The following is a 14,620-nucleotide window of genomic DNA, read 5'->3' on the forward strand; positions in this document are numbered from 1 at the left end:
AAAAACTGTTTTTGCAGGGAACAGATTAAAGACATCTCTGGAGGGAAAGGTAAAAGTTATCTCTTGAAATGGTTCTGTCCTGTATTTATATGACAACATTGCTGCTGAAGTTGGGGGTTCTGTTCACAGCAATGCAAAGGTACTTATTGGTTAGAGATCGATTGATGGACGTACATATTCCCTCTGAAATATTCTCACAAGCCACTCAGTTATCAGCCTCATCATCATAGGCATTCCCTTGGAATCGAGGAAGACTTGCTTCCACTCTCAAAGTGAGTTCTCAGGTGACTGAACAGTCCAATACGGGAATTACAGTCTCTGTCACAGGTGGGACAGATGGTGGTTCAAGGAAAGGTTGGGTGGAGAGTCTGGTTTACAACTCGCTCTTTCCGTTGCCTGCGCTTGTTTTCTGCATGCACTCGGCGATGAGACTCAAGCTGCTCAGCGCCCTCCCGGATGCACTTCCTCCACTTAGGGCGGTCTTTGGCCAGGGCGTCCCAGGTGTTGGTAGGGATGTTGTACTTTATCAGGGAGGCTTTGAGGGTGTCCTTGAAACGTTTCCTCTGCCCACCTTTGGCTCGTTTGCCGTGTAGGAGTTCCGAGTAGAACGCTTGCTTTGGGAATCTAGTGTCGGGCATGCAGACAATGTGGCCTGCCCAGCAGAACTGATCAAGTGTGGTCAGTGCTTCGATGCTGGAGATGTTGGCCTGAGCGAGGACACTGACATTGGTGCATCTGTCCTCCCAGGGGATTTGCAGGATCTTGCAGAGACATCGTTGGTGTTATTTCTCCAACAATTCGAGATGTTCACTGTATATGGTCCATACCTCTGAGTTATACAGGAGGGCGGGTATCACTACAGTCCCGTAGAACACGTCTTTAAACATCGCTGTCAGTCTTCAGCAAGCACTGTGCATTGACACAAAAACCCAACCTGCTTTGTGACAGCCAGAGGCCTTAACGAAAGGGGCAATTTCAGCGCCTTAAAATCTGAGATCAATAGATTTTTTGCCAGTCAAGGGTAGTGAGGGATAACATAACATAAGAAATAGGATAGGAGTCAGACATATGTCCCCTCGAGCCTGCGCTGCCATTTAATACGATCATGGTTGATCCGATCATGGACTCTGCTCTTCTTCCCTGCCCGCTCCCCATAATCCCTTATCGGTTAAGAAACTGTCTATCTCTGTCTTAAATTTATTCAATAGCCCAGCTTCCACAGCTCTCTGAGGCAGCGAATTCCACAGATTTACAACCCACAGAAAAGAAATTCCTCCTCATCTCAGTTTTAAATGGGCGGCCCCTTATTCTAAGATTATGCCCCCTAGTTCTAGTCTTTCCCCATCAGTGGAAACATCCTCTCTGCATCCACCTTGTCGAGCCCCCTCATAATCTTAATACGTTTCGATAAGATCACCTCTCATTCTTCTGAATTTTAATGAGTAGAGGCCCAACCTACTCAATCTTTCCTCATAAGTCAACCCCCTCATCTCCGGAATCAACCTCGTGAACCTTCTCTGAACTGCCTGCAAAGCAAATAAATCCTTCCTTAAATGCGGAGACCGAAACTGTACGCAGTATTCCAGGTGTGGCCTCACCAATACCCTGTATAGCTGTAGCAAGACTTCCCTGCTTTTATACTCCATCCCCTTTGCAATAAAGGCCAAGATTCCATTGGCCTTCCTGATCACTTGCTGTACCTGCATACTAACCTTGTATTTCATGCACCAGAACCCCCAGATCCCGCTGTACTGCAGCACTTTGCAATCTTTCTCCATTTAAATAATAACTAGCTCTGTAGCTATTGTAGGTTCGTGGTCGTTGGTTCCTTGACCTGTTGGTTCTTCTTTCTCCCTTCTTCCTCCTGCTTGTGTTCCTTATCTTTCATGCCTGCTTGTGTTTCTGTGTTCGTATATTTACATCTCTCGTGTGAATAAGTTTCCTGCTGGGCCGGGGTCCGATTAATGCGTCTGGATCGATGTGGTGATTGGTTTATCTGGCTGTGTTGATGAGTTTGAAGGGCTACTAATTTGCACGTGGAGCCGACAGTACAAAAGATAACTCCTTATCCTTAATGCCCTGTTGTCCAAAAATGTGCATTTCGTAGGGTCCTTTGTACTCCTGGTTTTCTTGCAGACTTGTAGTCTCTGGGATATCAATGTCTTTGTCTGTGTGCATAACCAAGTTTCGTCCTTGACCACAGAGATCACTTTTAATGGGTGCCTATTCCCCTCCCAGGTAGTCCCACAGTTTGTTTTACTTTAAAACAGTTTGTTTGTGGCCTCTTCCTGTGCCTTGTTCCAAGAAAAATAGGTGTATCTTACATTACACACACACACACACACTCTCACTCTGTCCCCACACACACACACACACACACACACACACACTCTCACTCTGTCCCCACACAAACACACCCCACACTTTCACTCTGCCAGTACTCCTTTTCTTTAGTGCCCCGTTATCCACAAATGTACGCCTTGTCGGACCCTTAGTTGTCCTGGTTTCTTGCAGACTTGTACTCTCTGCAGGGAACTGTTTAAGAACATAAGAAATAGGAGCAGGAGTCGGCCATTCGGCCCCTCGAGCCTGCTCCGCCATTTAATACGCCACCACCAGCCACCATCTCACGGACTGGCGGAGCAGGCTCGAGGGGCTGAATGGCGTCCTGTTTGATCGTTGCCCAACTCTCCCCCTCTCTCTCCGCAGAATGTTCCACCTATCGCCGTGTCTGCGCGCTGCCTGTCCTTCGCTCCGAGCCCTGAGCTGCTTTCTGCGGAAGGGTCGGTCACTGAGGAGTGGGCCAACAAAGAGTGACTACAAGTCGCTGTGTACCGGGGAGAAGATCAGTGATGCGACATCACTGAAGAACGGGGCAAAGATTACTGACTCCGAACCCGGGAGTAAAACCTCGCAACTTTCAAAGGAGCTGTCGGATAAATATCAGGATCAGTTCATCCCCTTTGACAAGCAAGTCCTGCACCTCATGTTACTGAAGGTAAAGGCTCAGATATTACTGGATGGGGAGGGCAAGTGGGGGGAGCGGAGCAGGGATGGGGCAAACCCCAGTGAAACTGGGGCACACCAGGGGGCGGTGGACAACAGAGTGAGAATGACTCAAAAGGGGGAGAGGAACGCAGCTACTTTGACTGTTACTCTGTACATTGACTTGCTGACTAAGTAAAACAGTTTTATGATTTTTTTGCAGGTCTTTGACTCAATGTTTTTCAGTCTGCCATTGAAAAGAATGGAGGTGTGTTCTGGGGTGGAGAGGGAGGGAGGGAGGGAGGGTGAAGGTGGAAGAGGAATGTGTAAAAGGCATGATATCCAGTTCAAATTACAAAGGGGTCCCACTGTTACACCCCTGGCTTATGTTGTTACATAATTAGATCTTTTTAGTGCATAATTAGCGGATGCATTGACCGTCATTTTCCAACATTCCATAGATTTTGCATCAGTTCCTATGGAGTGGAGGGTAGCCAATGTAACCCCACTTTTTAAAAAAGGAGGAAGAGAGAAAACAGGGAATTATAGACCGGTCAGCCTGACATCGGTCGTGGGTAAAATTATGGAATCAATTATTAAGGATGTCATAGAAGCGCATTTTGAAAGAGGTGACATGATGGGTCCAAGGCAGCATGGATTTGTGAAAGGGAAATCATGCTTGACAAATCTTCTGAAATTTTTTAAGGATGTTTCCAGTAGAGTGGACAAGGGAGAACCAGTTGATGTGGTGTATTTGGACTTTCAGAAGGCGTTCGACAAGGTCCCACTCAAGAGATTAATGTGCAAAGTTAAAGCACATGGGATTGGGGGTAGTGTGCTGACGTGGATTGAGAACTGGTTGTCAGACAGGAAACAAAGAGTAGGAGTAAATGGGTTCTTTTCAGAATGGCAGGCAGTGACTAGTGGGGTACCGCAAGGTTCTGTGCTGGGGCCCCAGCTGTTTACATTGTACATTAATGATTTAGACGAGGGGATTAAATGTAGTATCTCCAAATTTGCGGATGACACTAAGTTGGGTGGCAGTGTGAGCTGCGAGGAGAATGCTATGAGGCTGCAGAGTGACTTGGATAGGTTAGGTGAGTGGGCAACTGCATGGCAGATGAAGTATAATGTGGATAAATATGAGGTTATCCACTTTGGTTGTAAAAACAGAGAGACAGACTATTATCTGAATGGTGACAGATTAGGAAAAGGGGAGGTGCAATGAGACCTGGGTGTCATGGTACATCAGTCATTGAAGGTTGGCATGCAGGTACAGCAGGCGGTTAAGAAAGCAAATGGCATGTTGGCCTTCAGAGCGAGGGGATTTGAGTACAGGGGCAGGGAGGTGTTACTACAGTTGTACAGGGCCTTGGTGAGGCCACACCTGGAGTATTGTGTACAGTTTTGGTCTCCTAACTTGAGGAAGGACATTCTTGCTATTGAGGGAGTGCAGCGAAGGTTCACCAGACTGATTCCCGGGATGGCGGGACTGACATATCAAGAAAGACTGGATCAACTGGGCTTGTATTCACTGGAGTTCAGAAGAATGAGAGGGGATCTCATAGAAACGTTTAAAATTCTGACGGATTTAGACAGGTTAGATGCAGGAAGAATGTTCCCAATGTTGGGAAGTCCAGAACCAGGGGTCACAGTCAAGCAAGGATAAGGGGGAAGCCATTTAGGACTAAGATGAGGAGAAACTTCTTCACCCAGAGAGTGGTGAACCTGTGGAATTCTCTACCACAGAAAGTTGTTGAGGCCAATTCACTAAATATATTCAAAAAGGAGTTAGATGAAGTCCTTACTACTCGGGGGATCAAGGGTTATGGTGAGAAAACAGGAATGGGTACTGAAGTTGCATGTTCAGCCATGAACTCATTGAATGGCGGTGCAGGCTCGAAGGGCCGAATGGCCTACTCCTGCACCTATTTTCTATGTTTCTAACCAGACGTGGGATGAGGGAGAAACCGGGCAAAAAGGTCACCGGGGAGAGATGAACAAGGTGAACATAAGAAATAGGAACAGGAGTAGGCCATAAGGCCCCTTGAGCCTGCTCCGCCATTTAATACGATCATGGCTGATCTGATCATGGACTCCCCTTATTCCCTTATCAGTTAAGAAACTCTCTATTTCTATCTTTAAATTTATTCAATGTCCAGGCTTCCACAGCTCTCTGAGGCGGTGAATTCCACAGATTTACAACCCTCTGAGAGAAGAGATTCTTCCTCATCTAAGTTTTAAATGAACGGCCCCTTATTCTAAGATTATGCCCTCTAGTTCCAGTCTCCCCTATCAGTGGAAACATCCTCTCTGCATCCACCTTGTCGAGCCCCCTCATAATCTTATACGTTTCGATAAGATCACCTCTCATTCTTCTGAATTCCAATGAGTAGAGGCCCAAGCTGCTCAACCTTTCCTCATAAGTCAACCCCGTCATCTTCGGAATCAACCTAGTGAACCTTCTCTGAACTGCCTCCAAAGGAAGTATATCTTTTCGTAAATATGAAAACCAAAACTGCTCGCAGCATTCCAGGTGTGGCCTCACCAATACCTTGTATAACTGTAGCAAAACTTCTCTGCTTTTATACTCCTTACACTGGTTCCCAGTCCAACACCACCTCGAGTTTAAAATCCCCATCCTTGTATTCAAATCCCTCCAGGGCCTTGCCCCTCTTCCCTATCTCTTTAACCCCCTACAACCCTCCCAGAATTTTGCAATTTTAACCTCTTGCAACCCCCCCGATTTTAATCGCTCCACCATTGGTGGCCGTGTCTTCAGCTGCCAAGGTCCTAAGCTCTGGAACTCCCTCCCTAAACCTCTCTGCCTCTCTTACCTCCTTTAAGATGCTACTTAAAGTCTACCTCTGTCAACATAAGAAATAGCCTCAGGAGTTGGCCATTCGGCCCCTCAAGCCTGCTCCACCATTCAATGAGATCATGGCTGATCTTCTACCTCAACTCCACTTCCTCAACTCCAATATCCTTTCTGCATCCACCTTGTCAAGTCCCCTCATAATCTTATACGTTTCGATAAGATCACCTCTCATTCTTCTGAATTCCAATGAGTAAAGGCCCCAACCTACTCAACCTTTCCTCATAAAGGGGTGATGGTGCGCGAGAAACAGAGTGATGCAGACATGGGGGGAGAGAGAAACAAAGAAAAGGAGATGGTGAGAGAGTGAGACAGACATGGGGAGAGAGAAACAAGGGTGATAGAGACATGGGGGAGACACTGGGACATGGGAGGGAGAGAGAGACACTGGGACATGGGGGAATAAATTCAGGTACTTGACCCTCAATTAGGTTGACCTCAAGCTTGACTGAGGGAGCGAACTAACTCTTTCTTGCCAAATTATCAAGGAAGAGCTTTTAAGAGATGGTTGGATGGGCACTTGAAGTGCCGTAACCTGCAGTGTTACGGACCTAGAGCTGGTAATTGGGATTAAACTGGATAACATTTTGTTGGCAGACGCAGATACGATGGTAAGTACTGCAGGGAATCGAATACGGCCAGGGTGATCTCCTGGACTAGTTTCGATCGCCTGGATGGGTCGGAGAGGAATTTTCTCAGATTTTTTTTCCCCCTAAATTGGCCTAGGTTTTTATCTGGTTTTTGCCTCTCCCAGGAGATCGCATGGCTCTGGTTGGGGTGAAGTGTAGAATGTTTCAGTATAAGGGGTGTCGCAGTTGTGTGGGGCAGACTAGTTGGGCTCTTTACCGTTCCGTCATTGTCCATTGTTCATAGGTTTATATATAACCGTCAGGGCTGCTGACTGAGGGCCGTGTGGCTCTTTGTCGGCTGGCGCGGACACGCTGGCCGCCTCCTGCGCTATAAATTTCTATGTTTCTATGGGACACGAGAGAGAGAGAGACTGAGACATGGGGGGGAGATAGAGAGAGAGACATGGGGAGAGAAAGAGAGAGACACACGGGGGAGGGGGGAGAGAGAGAGACATGGGGGAGGGGGAGAGAGAGAGAGAGACATGGGGGAGAGAGAGAGAGAGAGAGAGACTGCGACATGGGGGAGAGAGAAAGAGACTGACATGGGGGAGAAAGAGAGAGGCACGTGGGGGGGGAGAAAGAGAGAGGCACGTGGGGGGTGAGAGAGAGAGCGACGTGGGGGTGAGAGAGAGAGACGTGGGGGCGGAGAGAGAGAGCGACGTGGGGGGGAGGAGAGAGACACGTGGGGGGGGAGAGAGAGAGAGAGACTGGGACATGGGGGAGAGAGAGAGAGAGAGAGAGAGTTGGACATGGGGGAGAGAATGGAGCATGGGGAAGAGAGAGTGGGACATGGAGAGAGAAAGAGACGTGGGGGGGAGGGAAGAGAGACGTGGGGGAAAGAGAGACGTGGGGGTGAGAGAGAGAGAGAGAGAGATAGAGAGATGTGGTGGGGAGAGATAGAGAGAGAGAGAGACGTGGGAAAGAGAGAGAGAGAGACGTGGGGGGGGAGAGAGAGAGACGTGGGAGAGAGAGCGAGTGAGAGAGAGAGAGACGTGGGGGAGAGAGAGGGAAGGACGTGGGGGGGAGAGAGGGAGGGACGTGGGGGGGAGAGACGTGGGGGCGTGAGAGAGAGGGAGGTACGTGGGGGAGAGAGAGAGAGACGTGGGGGGCGAGAGTCATGGGGGAGAGGGAGAGAGAGACGTGTTGGAGAGAGAGAGAGAGAGACGTGGGGGGGGGGGAGAGAGAGACGTGGGGGCGAGAGAGAGAGAGACGAGAGAGAGGGGGAGATGTGGTGGAGAGAGAGGGAAGGACGTGGGGGAGAGAGAGGGAGGGACGTGGGGGAGAGAAAGAGAGACGTGGGGAAGAGAGAGAGGGACGTGGGGGAGAGAGAGAGAGAGAGGGAGGGATGTGGGGGAGAGAGGGAGGAACGTGGGGGAGTGAGAGCGGGAGGGACGTGGGGGAGAGGGAGGGAGGGAGGGATGTGGGGGAGAGAGAGGGAGGTACGTGAGAGGGGAGAGAAAGAGAGGGACGTGTGGGGGGGAGAGAGAGAGAGAGAGAGAGAGAGACAGACGGACATAGGGGAGAGAGAGAGAGAGAGAGAGAGAGACGTGGGGGCGAGAGAGAGAGAGACGTGGGGGTGAGAGAGAGAGAGTGACGTGGGGGCGCGAGAGATGTGAGAGAGAGAGAGAGAGAGAGAGACGTGGTGGGAAGAGAGGAATGTGGGGGAGAGAGAGAGAGAGAGAGAGAGAACCAGAGATGTGGGAGCGAGCGAGAGAGAGAGAAAGAGAGAGGGCGAGAGAGAGTGCGAGATATGGGGGCGAGAGAGAGAGAGAGAGAGAGACGTGGGGGCGAGAGAGAGAGACGTGTGTGAGAGAGAGAGAGACAGGGGGAGAGAGAGATGTAGTGGGGAGAGAGGAACGTGGGGGAGAGAGAGGAATGTGGGAGAGAGAGAGAGAGAGAGAGCCAGAGACGTGGGAGCGAGCGAGAGAGAGTGAGCGAGATATGGGGGCGAGAGAGAGACGTGGGGGCGGGCGGGCGAGAGAGAGGGACGTGGGGGAGAGAGAGAGGGAGGGGGGGACGTGGGGGAGAGGGAGGGAGGGACGTGGGGGAGAGGGAGGGAGGGATGTGGGGGAGAGGGAGGGAGGGACGTGGGGAGAGAGAGATGTGGAGAGAGAGAGACGTGGAGGAGAGAAAGAGAGAGACGTGGGGGGAGAGAGAGGGACGTGGGGGAGAGAGAGAGAGAGAGAGAGAGATGTGGGGGAGAGAGAGAGACGTGCGGTAGAGAGAGACGTGGGGGCGAGAGAGAGAGAGACGTGTGGGCGAGATAGAGAGAGATGTGGGGGAGAGAGAGAGAGAAAGAGAGAGACGTGGGGGAGAGAGAGACACGTGCGGGGAAGAGAGAGAGAGAGACATGGGGGAGAGAGAGCGAGAGAAAGAGAGACATGGGGGGGAGAAAGAGAGAGAGAGAGACGTGGGGGGAGAAAGAGAGAGAGAGAGACATGGGGGGAGAAAGAGAGAGAGAGACGTGGGGGGAGAGAGAGAGAGAGAGAGAGATGTGGGGGCGAGAGAGTGAGAGAGAGAGACGTGGGGGCGAGAGAGAGAGATGTGGGGGCGAGAGAGTGAGAGAGAGAGACGTGGGGGCGAGAGAGAGACATGGGGGCGAGAGAGAGAGAGAGAGACGTTGGGGCAAGAGAGAGAGAGGGAGACATGGGAGAGAGGCAGAGAGAGAGAGAGCGAGAGAGAGAGAGAGACGTGAGGGAGAGAAAGAGATGGGGACATGTCATGTATCTCACACTACTGTACACAACTGTATCTTACCATGCTATACATGACTGTAACTAGATATGACCTGTAACCACAAGCATACCTTACCACCAGGGGTGCACTTGCAGGAGACACTGCATACCTGTTCCACACAGGTATATAAAGGCAGGTCTCAGGCAAGTGTGGCATTCGAGAGCTGTGACATAAAGTTTCAGGTCCTTAGTGACCTTGACTTCAGCATGTGCCTCGTGTGAGTCTGTACTGCAGGGACAGGATTTTACAGTGGCGACGGGATCCACAGAATGGCGACCAACGGCTCAGATGAAAAATACAATGCTGGAGATAATTGGGAGGACTTTATAGAAAGGCTCCAGCAAAGCTTCGTAACCAAAGACTGTTTGGGCGACGATAAGGCAGACAAGAGAAGAGCCCATCTCTTGACCAGCTGTGGCACGAAAACATACGCCTTAATGAAGGACCTGCTGGCACCCGGGAAACCAGCAAGCAAGTCGTTTGAAGAGTTGAGCACACTGGTAAGAGACCACCTGAAGCCAGCGAGCAGCCTACACATGACCAGACACAGGTTCTACAACTACAGACGCTGTGTGGGCCAGAGCATACCCGACTTTGTGGCGGAACTTCGGAGGCTGGCTAGTTTATGTGAGTTCTCCGATGAACTAAGGAGAGAAGTACTGAGAGATTTTTTTATTGAAGGAATAGTCCACGCAGGCATATTCCGAAAGCTCATAGAGACCAAGAACTTGACCCTAGAGGCAGCAGCACTGGTTGCACAGACATTCTTGACAGGAGAAGATGAAACGAGGTTGATCTATACTGCGGGTAAGACAACTCACGAAACATCGGAACAAGGGGTTCACAGCGTCAAACAAGCCGCTACCCCCAAACACAGACAAAGGCAGGGGAGCAGGCCTTCAACAGCAGGCAGTGGCGCCAGAAGCCATCAAGGGCCACATGAACGCCCGTTCACACCTCATCAACCCACAATGCGAGCAATCAACTACAAACTGAGAGAAGCTCAAGAGAGATCAGCCAGACGCAGCTCATCCTTCGGAAACAATGGAAGCGGTCTGTGCTGGAGATGTGGGGGAAGGCACTCATCAAGGGGGTGTCGATTTCAGCATGCTGTTTGCAGAAACTGCAACTACACAGGGCATCTGGCCCGCATGTGCAGAAAAACAGCAGCTCGGCTGGTATACGAATCGGAAGAGTCGGAAAGCGGACCAGAAGACGGTGTGGACAGTGCCCGGGACACCGAGGTACAGTGGGTCAACACGATCAATGGCCACTGTTCTTACAACAAGACGCCCCCAATAATGATGAGGGTCCTACTCAACGGAATACCCGTCAACATGGAACTGGATACGGGAGTGAGTCAATCTCTCATGAGCATTCAACAATTTGAACAGCTGTGGCCGCACAAAAGCAACAGACCAAAACTCTCAAGGGTCGACACCAAACTAAGGACCTATACCAAAGAAATCGTCCCAGTCCTTGGCAGCACCATGATTCAGTCACACGCAAAGGGACAGTGAACCGACTTCCCCTGTGGATTGTCCCCGGAGATCTCCCAGCACTGTTGGAGAAGCTGGCTGGCAAAACTAAACTGGAAATGGGATGATGTTCATGCCATGTCGTCAGAGGAATGGACCTCCTGCTCAACAGTTCTAAGTCGATTTGAACATCTCTTTCAGCCAGTGTGGGCACCTTCATAGGGGCTAAAGTTAAAATCTACATCACACAGGATGCCAGACCGGTCCATCACAAGGCTAGAGCTGTGCCCTATGTGATGTGGGAAAAGATTGAAAACGAACTGGACAGGCTTCTGTGGGAAGGCATTATCTCACCCGTGGAATTTAGCGACTGGGCAAGTCCCATCGTCCCAGTCATGAAGCCTGATGGATCCATACGAATCTGTGGGGATTACAAATCTACCATAAACAGAGTCTCCCTACAGGACCAATACCCGCTTCCCAGAGCAGAGGACTTATTTGCCACATTGGCTGGAGGAAAACTTTTCTTGAAACTAGATCTCACATCTGCGTATATGACGCAAGAACTGACCGAAGAGTCTAAGCTACTCACCACCATCAACACACATCGAGGCCTTTTCATGTACAATTGATGCCCATTCGGCATCAGGTCGGCAGCTGCTATATTTCAGCGCAACATGGAGAGTCTCCTCAAGTCCATCCCGGGGACGGTTGTGTTTCAAGACAACATACTCATCACGGGCAGGGACACCGACTCCCATCTCCGCAATTTGGAGGAAGTACTAAAGCGGTTGGATCGGGTAGGCCTAAGAGTTAAGAAATCCAAGTGTCTGTTTATCGCGCCCGAGGTTGAATTTTTGGGCAGAAGGATTGCCGCTGATGGAATCCGCCCAACAGAATCCAAAACCGAAGCAATTCGTCTGGCACCCAGGCCCCAGAATGTCTCGGAACTGCGCGCCTTTCTCGGGCTACTCAATTACTTTGGGAACTTTATGCAGAACTTGAGCACGCTGCTGGAGCCTCTCCACGTGCTCCTCAGAAAGGGGTGCGATTGGTTTTGGGGGGACGCCCAGGAACGCGCCTTCAATAAGGCACGCAACCTTCTATGTTCCAACAGTGTTTTGGCTTTCTTTGATCCAGGTAAAAAGCTAGTTCTCACATGTGATGCATCAGCGTACGGGGTCGGGTGCGTTTTACAGCATGTCAGTGGTGAGGGTAAATTACAACTCATTGCTTATGCCTCCAGGTCACTTTCGCGGGCGGAGCGCAAGTACGGTATGGTGGAGAAGGAGGCGCTCGCGTGCGTGTACGGTGTCAAAAAGATGCACCAATACCTTTTCGGGGCCAAGTTCACGTTAGAAACCGACCACAAGCCCCTCACGTCCCTGCTATCCAAGAGCAAGGCAGTAAACGGCAACGCCTCGGCGCGCATTCAACGGTGGGCAATTATGCTGGCATCTTACCATTACACAATCAGGCACAGACAACTGTGCCAACGCGCTTAGCAGGCTACCCCTGGCGACCAGGGAAGGGCCTGACGAACAGGACTGTGAGATAGTCATGGCAATCAATGCCTTTGAGTCCACAGGTTCGCCCATGACGGCTCGCCAAATCAGAGCCTGGACGACCAGCGACCCCATGTTATCCTTAGTCAAAAGATGTGTCTTAACCGGTGATTGGCCAGAGGCTCGCGATGCCTGCCCTGAGGAGATCAAACCTTTCCATAGGTGCATGCATGAACTATCACTACAGGCAGACTGCCTGATGTGGGGCAGCCGAGTAGTTATGCCTCTGCGAGGCAGAGAGGCGTTTGTCCGGCCGCTATACCGCGAGCACCTGGGGATCGTTCTCATGAAGGCCATAGCCAGATCCCACGTCTGGTGGCCAGGCATTGACGCGGACTTGGAGCTCTGCGTCCGACGGTGCACCATTTGTGCCCAACTCAGTAATGCCCCCAGGGAGGCCCCCCTGGCCCTGGCCCACCAAACCGTGGTCGCGGGTGCACGTAGACTATGCAGGCCCATTCATGGGCAAAATGTTCCTCGTAGCCGTCGATGCATTTTCAAAGTGGATCGAATGCACCATTTTAAACTCGAGCACCACCTCCACCACTGTGGAGCCTTGGAACCATGTTTGCAATATATTGGTCAGTGATAATGGTCCGTGCTTCACCAGTGCAGATTTCCAAGATTTTATAGTTGACCACGGCATAAATCACGTTAAGATGGCACCGTTCAAGCCGGCCTCCAATGGCCAGGCGGAGCGAGCAGTGCAAATCATTAAACAAGGCATGCTTAAAATCCAAGGTCTCACGCTGCAGGGCAGCCTGTCGCGACTGCTGCTGGCATACAGATCTCGTCCGCATTCGCTGACTGGGGTTCCCCCCGCGCAACTATTGATGAAACGTACCTTGAAGACAAGGCTCTCGTTAATCCTCCCAGACATGCATGAAATCGTTGAGGCAAAGCGCAGGAAGCTAACTGAGTACCATGACCAAAATTCGAGGGGGAGGTGGAATGAGATAGGGGACAAAGTGTTTGTGCTAAACTATGGCAGGGGTCCCAAATGGCTTGCAGGGACAGTAACAGGCAAGGAAGGAAACAGGCTACTGGTTATACAAATGGACAATGGCCAAACTTGCCGGAGGCATGTAGACCAAGTAAAAATTAGATTCACCAACAACACTGCAGAACCAGAGGCAGACTACAATGTGGAACTCACACCACACCTGGTGGACAGACAGAGGGAACAACCTGAGGAAAGGGCAATCTCAACAGACAGCCCAGGAGAGATACCAACAATCATACTGAACGAAACAGATAGCCCAAGCGAGATATCAGCAAACAACTGAACCACAACTAAGACGCTCCACGCGAGAGCGTAGACCACCTGAGAGACTGAACCTATAAAGACAATAAGACCTTGGGGGAGGGTGATGTCATGTATCTCACACTACTGTACACAACTGTATCTTACCATGCTATACATGACTGTAACTAGATATGGCCTGTAACCACAAGCATACCTTACCACCAGGGGTGCACTTGCAGGAGACACTGCATACCTGTTCCACACAGGTATATAAAGGCAGGTCTCAGGCAAGTGTGGCATTCGAGAGCTGTGAAATAAAGGTGCACCTTTAATGAATAGTGACCTTAACTTCAGCATGTGCCTCGTGTGAGTCTGTACTGCAGGGTCAGGACTTTACAGGACGTGGGGCAGAGAGAGAGAGAGACGTGGAAGCGAGAGAGAGAGAGAGAGAGACATGGGGGGAGGGAGAGAGAGAGAGATGTGGGAGAGAAAGAGAGAGAGAAACATGGGAGAGAGAGAGAAAGAGATGTGGGGGCGAGAGAGAGACGTGGGGGCGAGAGAGAGAGAGATGTGGGGGGGGGAGACAGAGAGAGATGTGGGAGACAGAGAGAGAGAGAAACGTGGGGGGAAGAGAGAGAGACATGGGGGCAAGAGAGAGAGAGACGTGGGGGCGAGAGAGAGTGACGTGGGAGCGAGAGAGAGAGAGACGTGGGGGCGAGAGGGAGAGAGAAAGAGAGAGACGTGGGAGAGAGAGAGAGAGAGATTGTGGGGGCGAGAGAGAGAGAGACGTGGGGGCGAGGAGAGAGAGAGACGTGGGGGCGAGAGAGAGAGAGACGTGGGAGAGAGAGAGAGAGTGAGAGACGTGGGGGCGAGAGAGAGAGAGAGATGTGGGGGCGAGAGAGAGAGAGAGAGACGTGCGAGAGAGAGAGAGAGACGTGGGAGAGAGAGAGAGAGACGTGGGGGCGAGAGAGAGAGAGAGACGTGGGGGCGAGAGAGAGAGAGAGACGTGGGCGCGAGAGAGAGACGTGGGGGCGAGAGAGAGAGAGACGTGGGAGAGAGAGGGAGACTTGGGAGAGAGAGAGAGAGAGAGACGTGGGGCGAGAGAG

This window comes from Pristiophorus japonicus, chromosome 9, assembly GCF_044704955.1.
Source record: "Pristiophorus japonicus isolate sPriJap1 chromosome 9, sPriJap1.hap1, whole genome shotgun sequence".
NCBI classification, from domain to species: domain Eukaryota; kingdom Metazoa; phylum Chordata; class Chondrichthyes; family Pristiophoridae; genus Pristiophorus; species Pristiophorus japonicus.